Below are 9,347 nucleotides of genomic sequence, written 5' to 3'. Positions count from 1 at the left end.
TTCCCGCGGAGCAGGGAGCCCGATGCGGGGCTCGATCCCAGGACCCTGGGATCATGACCCGAGCTGAAGGCAGACGCTTAACGACTGAGCCACCCAGGCGCCCCGGTGTGTGTGGTTTTTTAAAAATTTTATTTATTAGAGAGCATGCGCAGGGGTAAGGGCAGAGGAAGAGAATCTTCAAGCAGATTCCCCACTGAGTGTGGAGCCCAACTCAGGGCTTGATCCCACGACCCATGAGATCATGACCTGAGCCAAAACCAAGAGTCAGATGCCCAACCAAGGGAGCCACCCAGGCACCCCAATCCCGGTTGTTTTTTTTTTTAAAGATTTTATTTATTTATTTGAGAGAGAGAATGAGATAGAGAGAGCAGATGGGGGGAGGGTCAGAGGGAGAAGCAGACTCCCTGCTGAGCGGTGAGCCTGATGTGGGACTTGATTCCGGACTCCAGGATCATGACCTGAGCCGAAGGCAGTCGCTTAACCAACTGAGCCACCCAGGCGCCCCATGTCGTTTTTTTAAAATATTTTGTTAGAGAGTGTGTGAGAGAGCAGGAGCAGGGGCAGAGGGAGAGGGAGAAGCAGACTCCCTGCTGAGCAGAGAGCCCAACGCGGGGCTCCATCCCAGGACCCTGGGATCATGACCTGAGCCAAAGGCAGACGCTTAACGACTGAGCCACCCAGGCGCCCCATGTCGTTTTTTTAAAATATTTTGTTAGAGAGTGTGTGAGAGAGCAGGAGCAGGGGCAGAGGGAGAGGGAGAAGCAGACTCCCTGCTGAGCAGAGAGCCCAACGCGGGGCTCCATCCCAGGACCCTGGGATCATGACCTGAGCCGAAGACAGACGGACGCTTAACCAACTGAACCTCCCAGGCGCCCCCCTGGTTTGTTTTCATCTGAACCATTCAAAGGCTTACATTCATTTTCTCAAAGGGGTTAAGATCTCAATTTCTGGGGCACCTGACTGGCTCAATTGGTAGAACATGCAACTCCTGATTTGTCGGTTGTGAGTTCGAGCCCCACCTTGGGGACAGAACTTACTTAAAGAAAAAATTCCGTATATAGTTCAAATACGATTTCCAGCTCACAGTGGGAGTTCACCATTGTGGCTGGGAAAGCTTGATGGGCCCAGAGTACTTCCTTGATATCCTCTGGCTATCCTTCCTTCCAAGAACCCTGTGCTCATTTGCATAATGTTCATGCTATGTCTGGACGGTGGTGGTGATGGTCTATGCATGGAAAGTGCTGTTGTAGAGCAGAGGCTAACAATTTGCCAATGGTAAGGACAGACACTTCAATGAGACTATTAGAGATCCAGTTTAAAGACACTGCAGAAATCCTTCTGTTTGGTTCAGTTAGTAAAATGAATCCTAACTTGAGATGGAAGTTGAAGTAGGAATCAGGAAAGTATAGTAATGAAGGCCCAGGATGGCTGTAAATAAGCTCCCAGTGTAAACTACCAACTTCCTGCAGACTTTACTTTTTTTTTTTTTAAAGTAGGATCCATGCCCAGTGTGGAGCTTGAACTCAGGACCCTAAGATCAGGAGCTCTACCAACTGAGCCAGCCAGGCACCCCATTCCTGCAGACTTTTTATCAAAATGTAAAATGGGCAGATCTTCTGACTCAAACACTCCTATGTATAGGAATTTGCCCAAAGAAGATAGACCTATGTAGGGACATGTAAGGCTTTCACAGAAACAAAAACCTATCAATATGGAATTGGTCAAATGAATTATGGTGTAACAGAGTAAAACATTAGTTATTAAAAAGATGTGTATCCTGGGGCGCCTGGGTGGCTCAGTTGGTTAAGTGACTGCCTTCGGCTCAGGTCATGATCCTGGAGTCCCGGGATCGAGTCCCGCATCGGGCTACCTGCTCGGCAGGGAGTCTGCTTCTCCCTCTGACCCTCTTCCCTCTCTTGCTATCTGTCTCTCATTCTCTCTCTCTCAAATAAATAAATAAAATCTTTTAAAAAAATAAATAAATAAATAAATAAAAATAAAAAGATGTGTATCCTGGGTGCCTGGGTGGCTCAGTCAGTTAAGTGTCTGCCTTTGGCTCAGGTCATGATTCCACAGTCCTGGGATCTAGTCCCACATGGGGCTCCCTGCTCAGCGGGGAGTTTGCTTCTCCCTCTTCCTTACCCCCTGCTTGTGTGCTCTCTCTCAAATAAATAAATAAAATCTTAAAAAAAAAAAAAGATGTATATCTCTTGGTAGGGTTTGATGCTCATTTTTTTTTTTTTTTAAGCTGCAAGGGGCGCCTGGGTGGCTCAGTCAGTTGAGCGTCCAACTCTTGGTTTGCACTGGGATCATCATCTCATGGATTCTGAGATCCATTTTGAGTTGCAAGACAGCCCCACATCAGGCTCCGTGCTCAGTGGGGAGTTTGCATGAAGATTCTCTCCCTCCGACCCTCCCCTCACTCTCTCAAATCTTATAAAAAAAAATTAAAAAGGCTGCAAAATAGCACATATAATCTTCTAAAATTATATATGCAAAAATAAGCATGTGGATATAAATGCAAATATGATTGAATAGCATTATCTATAATAGCAATAGCTCTACATCTCAAAACAGAATAAACAGTATCTCAGATTCTGGAAGATTTACTGTCTACTGTATATTTTTTATAGTCTGAATTCCCAATTGCATTTATAAAGAGGAAAAAAATCATACCTCAAATAAAATCTACCTTATGTTTTTTTTAAGATTTTATTTATTTGACAGGGAGAGACACAGTGAGAGAGGGGACACAAGCAGGAGCAGAGGGGGAGGGAGAAGCAGGCTCCCCGCTGAGCAGGGAGCCCGATGCGGGACTCGATCCCAGAACCCTGGGATCATGACCTGAGCGAAGGCAGACACGTAACAACTGAGCCACCCAGGCGCCCTACCTTATGTTTCTATAGCAGTTTGGTAATGGTCTCATCTCTATGCTCATTTGTATCATGTGGAAGCTGGGAAGAGTATGTATCCCAGCATTACTTAATCTTTAGTAAGGCCTAGCACTGTGGGGGTAAGCAATGGTTCCTGCTCTGAATATTTACAATTCAGGTGAGGATACAAAAGCATCATGCAACAAATTTTGAATGCGTGCTATGTGCCAGCATGGTCCTAAACACTGATACACAAGGCAGTAACTGGCATGATCTTTTCCTAGAAAAGTTGTTACTACCTCACACCCATTAGGATAGCTACATTCAAATAAGCAAAAGATAACAAGTGTTGGTGAGAATGTAGAAAAACTGGAACCTTTGTGCAGATGGAAACGTAATATGGTACAGCTGCTGTGGAAAACAGTATGGAGGTTCCTCAAAAATCTAACATTACCATATGATCCAGCAATACAACTTCAGGATATATATCCAAAAGAACTGAAAGCAGGATCTCGAAGACCTGTATTTGTACATTCATGTTCATAGCAGCATTACTAACAGGTAAAATGTGGAAGCAACCCATGTCTATCAACAGGTGAATGGATAAGCAAAATATGGCATATATATACAATGAAGTATTACTCAGCCTCTGAGGAGGAAATTCTGCAATATGCTACATCATGGATGAAACTTAGATACTGTAGGATTCCACTTCTATGATAGTCAAAATCATAAAAACAAATTATGATTGCGAGGGGCCGGGAGAAAGGGTGGATGGAGAGTTTTTCCTTAATAGGTAGTTTCAGTTTTATAAGATGGAAGAGTTATGGGGATGGATATGGTTGCAGAACAAAGTGGATGTAATACCACTGAACTGTGTACTTAAGAATGGTTATGATGATAAATTGTTATGTGTATTTAACCAAAAGAATCCCAAAAAGAAACAAAAAACTATTCTGAATTAAAAGGAGGATCAAATTTGTACAGGCTGAGTAGGCAGGATGACCAGGACTTAGACACTAAGGTGTAGATGTGGAGTAGGTAAAAGTTTTTGCAGAAGGGTGATGTGTGCCTCCGTATTGCAGAATACTGGAAGGGCAGAGGCAATTCCTCCTGGTTGGGCCAAGCCCTTCCCAGCTGATGAGACTGGTCAGTGGGCACCTGGGTGGCTCAGCTGGTTGAGTGTCTGAGGGGCTCAGTCGGTTGAGCATCTGACTTTGGCTCGGGTCATGATCTCAGGGTCCTGGGATAGAGCCCCTGGGATGGAGCCCTGAGCTCAGGGGGGAGTCTGCTTCTCCCTCTCCTCTCCCTCTGCCCCTCCCCTCCTTGTGCTCTTGCTTTCTCTCAAATAAAATCTTAAAAAAAAAAAAAAAAAAAGCCAGACACACCTGGTGCTTGTGAGAAGTAGCCACAATCAGGAACATGAATTAGGAGGCACCACTACAGCTTCACCATCCACCATACTAATAATAAACTGCCATACCTTCCCCCACAGGCCCTCATGACACCACAAAATAAACTACAGAACTCACACACAAGAGAGCAGAAACTGGGGATTACCCTGATAAAAGTGGAGTAATAAGAAAAAGGAAGTCCATATAGACTTGTAGTTGCCAAGAAAGTAGCCAGAATCTGATTGCTAATGCCTTTTGATGTTCATAGCCAACTTCTTTTTAAGATTTTGAAGTAATCTCTACACCTAACGTGAAGCTCGAACTTAGAACCCTGAGATCAAGAGATGCATGCTCTACCGACTGAGCCACCCAGGCACCCAACTCTTAAAAGTGAAGAAAAAAAGTCATTTAAATCTCAAGAGTCAGGGCGCCTGGGTGGCTCAGTTGGTTAAGCGACTGCCTTCGGCTCGGGTCATGATCCTGGAGTCCCTGGATCGAGTCCTGCATCGGGCTCCCTGCTCGGCAGGGAGCCTGCTTCTCCCTCTGACCCTCCCCCCTCTCATGTGCTCTCTCTCATTCTCTCTCAAATAAATAAATAAAATCTTTAAAAACAAACAAAATCTCAAGAGTGAAATAGCCAACAAGAAACCACTACTTTTTTTTTTTTATTTGCGAGAGAGAGAATGAGAGACGGAGAGCATGAGAGGGAGGAGGGTCAGAGGGAGAAGCAGACTCCCTGCCGAGCAGGGAGCCCGATGCGGGACTCCAGGATCATGACCCAAGCCAAAGGCAGTTGCTTAACCAGCTGAGCCACCCAGGCGCCCAAGAAACCACTACTTCTGAGTTAACTACCCTGGCAAAGTTGAGCATGTAAGAATTAGTCCTGCTTTACAGTAGGCAAATGCAATGATTTAAACTTGAGTACTGTCCTAATGAAAGGTGGGACATTCCTGATGGTGTTGGCACAGCCCATTTGCATCAGGTTTTCATATATATATATATATATATATATATATATATTTTTTTTTTTAAGATTTTATTTGACAGAGAGAGACACAACAAGAGAGGGAACACAAGCAGGGGGAGTGGGAGAGGGAGAAGCAGGCTTCCTGCGGGGCAAGGAGCCCAATGCAGGGCTCAATCCCAGGACCCTGGGATCATGACCTGAGCTGAAGGCAGATGCCTAACGACTGAGCCACCCAGGTGCCCCTTTTATTTTTTTTAAAGATTTTATTTATTTGACAGAGAGAACAAGCAGGGGGGAGTCATAGAGGGAGAGAGAGAAGCAGGCTTCCCACTGAGCAGGGAGCCTGACGCGGGGCTCGATCCCAGGACCCTGAGATCACGACCTGAGCAGAAGGCAGATGCTTAACCATCTGAGCCATCCAGGCACCCCGCATCAGGTCTTTAGAACCAATACTTCATCAATGCTACCATGCATGAAGCACAAGGACATCATGGATTAGAAGTCATTAAAGCTGTACTTAATGCCATTCTCACTCCAAGTTTACTTGGGGTGGGCACCTAATGTCCATTTTTTGGTCTACTAGCCCCAATATAGACCGCCTTTCCTTTTCACACTGTTTTCCTATTTCCTATTGTACATCTTTACAGAGTTCTTAAATTGTGTGGAAATTATAAAACTTTCTAAGGCTAGAACTTCAGGTTCACAGAAAAGCCAGGGCTAAAAATCTTAAACATAAATCCTTTAAGTATGTTAACATGGTCTTAAAAATTACCTTCCAACAATCCTCACCCGTACTTTTTCAGTCTGTCTGTAATTTAATACAGTTTCATCTTTTACCTAGTACTTTGAGCTCCACCCAGTATCAACTATAGTTTATCAGCAAGTTAGATGTACTTGAGTGATGAGGTAGCCATTTCCATTTTCCCATTCACTTAAAACTTCAACTAGTTGTTACCAAGCCTTATCATTAGTTCCTATGTTATTAAGTGATACAGTGGGAAAAGAAACATTTAGCTAGGCAAAGTAGTGAATTCCCAAGACTTCATGTTTCTGCCCCAGTAACTTTCCTTGAAACGTCTGGTTGTAGCTAGTTCCCAGAAAATTACAAGACTTTAATGTTCCGAGCAAAAGACAAGACACATCTGGGAGGGGCACCTGGGTGGCTCCGTCGGTTAAGTGTCTGCCTTCAGCTTGGGTCATGATCCCAGGGTTCTGGGATCGAGTCCCACATCAGGCTCCCTGCTCAGCGGGAAGCCTGCTTCTCCCTCTCCCTGCCGCTCTGTCAAATAAATAAAATCTTAAAAAAAAAAAAAAAAAAGGCGCCTGGGTGGCTCAGTTAAGTGACTGCCTTCGGCTCAGGTCATGATCCTGGAGTCCCGGGATCAAGTCCCACATCGGGCTCCCTGCTCAGCAGGGAGTCTGCTTCTCTCTCTGACCCTCCTCCCTCTCATGCTCTGTCTCCCATTGTCTCTCTCACAAATAAATAAAATCTTAAAAAAAAAAAAAAATCTTAAAAAAAAAAAAGACATCTGGGAAAGCAGTACCTAGGGCTCTGAAATGGGGTATCTTCCATTGGTGGGTTTTTAAAATTCAGTTTTGAAAGAGTGTGAGGGGGGGGGAGGGGGAAGTCCCCCAGGGCCTGAGATCGTAACCTGAGCTGAAACCCAAGAGTCAGACACTCAACTGACTGAACCACCCCCCATTGGTGTGTTTTTTGTTTTAATTCTTTGCACAGGTTTCTAATGGTGATTATTTTCTAGCATTTCCCCTAGTTCTAGGTTTGGAACAATAACAAAAGCAGTACCTCAAGCAAGAGTACCTGAAGCAGGCATGATTACAACTCCCTAGCCTAAATACTTCTTTGGCTACAGGTAAAACTATCATTCTCAAAGTGTAGCTTCTTCGCTTGATACCACCATCACCTGATAACTTGTTTAAAATGGAAATTATCAAGACCCACCCTAGCGAAGTGGAAATTCTAGTGGACCCCATCCATATTTTAACGAAGCCTCCAGATAATTCTGATGCATGCTAACATTTGAGAACCACTAAAGGAAAACATTTTGTTTGTATACTAATGCTGACCCTAAGAAATCTTGGCCTCACCCGTCATAGGACTTGCATCAAAGTGAAAGGGTATTTTATTTAAGAGAGATCTTATTTTTGGGGCGCCTGGGTGGCTCAGTCGCGTAAGTGTCCATCTCTTGATGTTGGCTCCGGTCATGATCACAGGATTATGAGACTGAGCCCTGCTTCAGGATCCACTCCTGCTTTGGGCTCTCCCTCCGCCCTTCCCCCACCAGCTTGTGCTGTCTCTTAAAAGCCCTACCCACAGAGCCAGCCAGGTGCCCCGGAGAGGGCATTTTAAACTCCAGCTCAGCAAACAGCTCAGAGTTGCCAGGGAATACCCAATCCTAAATGCATTACCATTCAATACTTGAGCTTTTAGCTATACTAAGCCATATTCTGTAATGGAGACCAATAAAAGAGCACACAGAGCTGCTCCTAGCCATACTGCAAATTATGTTAAATAACCCACACAGACTGGACCAAACACTTTACTGCTCTGATTTTTTGGGTAATCTTTACACCCAACGTGGGACTCAAACTCACAATCCCAAGATCGAGTTTGCATGTTTCACTGACTGAGCCAGCCAGGCACCCGATTCTGATTTTTAAAAAATTGTTCTACAGTGTTCCTGCAGATTCCACTACATCAGCCTCCTTTTAAGGTTACTTAAAGAGAGAGCCTGAGAGGTGGGGGAGGAGGGGGGCAAAGGGAGAGGGAGAGCGAATTCCAACCAGATTCCATGCTGAGCACAATGCAGGGATCGCTCATGGCCCTGAGATCACACCTGAGCCAAAACTAAGAGCCAGATGCTTAACTTACTGTACCACCCAGGCACCCCCACCACCAGCCTGTTTTTGTCACAATTTTCACTCAGGTAATACTACATTTTACTGTTCAAAGCCACTGAAATCCACTGTGAACAAAGCTAGACAAAAAATAAGGGTATTCTTCCCCCGTAACTCTAATATCTGCCATTAATACTTAACAGGGTGCATTTTGTGTTCCACATCACTGGGTGAGGAAAGCCATCCCTCTTAGAAGAATTCAAGAGAATGGATATAACCTAAAAAATTTCCTTAGAATTTTATTATTTAGACTCTACAGGAAGTCAGTGTACTCTGTGGCCAGAAATTCCTGTTCCTCATTAATGAAATTTCAAATCAAACTTTTACAATATAGCTAGCCAACTCATGCCTTTATCAGTCACGATCAAATCCCAAATTTACCAGCAATAGGCTTAAAAAAATAATAATACATACTCAAGGTGTTTTTAAAGGTTTCCTTCACAGAGTAATTAACCTAAGATTAAACTGAAGGCTAAAATGATACTGGTAACAACGTTCTTCAACTTTATACCAGGTTTAAGTGAAAACATTCCTATGAAAAAAGGTCTGCCATAATCTGGGAAATACTAATAGCTTACTTATGAAAATTTTTGCTTTCTAAATGTTATCAAATGAAGATACTGAACTTTCTCTTCTACAGCTTGCTACAGCCAACAATGTCAGACCTATGAAAAAAAGCTATCACTGATAGGAAACAATTAGGGATTCCAATGCACACACGTTTTCTGTTGCTTGCTGTTAGTTAACAGTTGGAATTAAACAGAAGTGGGTAATTAGTAAAGGCCAATATTAAACTGCAGAAATAAACTGGCGAGGATTTTTTGTGCATGTCACATTAAGAAAATGTTAACTGCCTTTCAGAGATACACCATGGAATTTTGATATATCCCTTAAACACATTCAGACCTAAGAGTTCCAAAGAGAATTCCTATTAAGTTGTTTTTCTTAAAATTAAAAATGTTTTTTGACAATAGGTAAATCCCTTACACCAAGAACCCTGAAAGATTTTGAAAAGCTGGTAAGACTAATTCTTGATATTCCATGTTATTTCCAATTTTATTGTTTGATACTTAGACAGGTCTAAACATGAGCTTTTGCCATTTCTTCACCCTTAGCGTTTTAACCTCCAAAGGTTTTTAAAGACCACAAATAGCCCGATTTTTATGTAACAGGAACAAGAAATCCACCAGCACCAAA

Source organism: Mirounga angustirostris, unplaced genomic scaffold, assembly GCF_029215605.1.
Source record: "Mirounga angustirostris isolate CCGP_5_RB_7025 unplaced genomic scaffold, mMirAng1.0.hap1 SCAF_7, whole genome shotgun sequence".
Taxonomy (NCBI): domain Eukaryota; kingdom Metazoa; phylum Chordata; class Mammalia; order Carnivora; family Phocidae; genus Mirounga; species Mirounga angustirostris.
The sequence above is the reverse complement of the archived record's forward strand: the minus strand, read 5'-3'. Positions refer to the sequence as shown.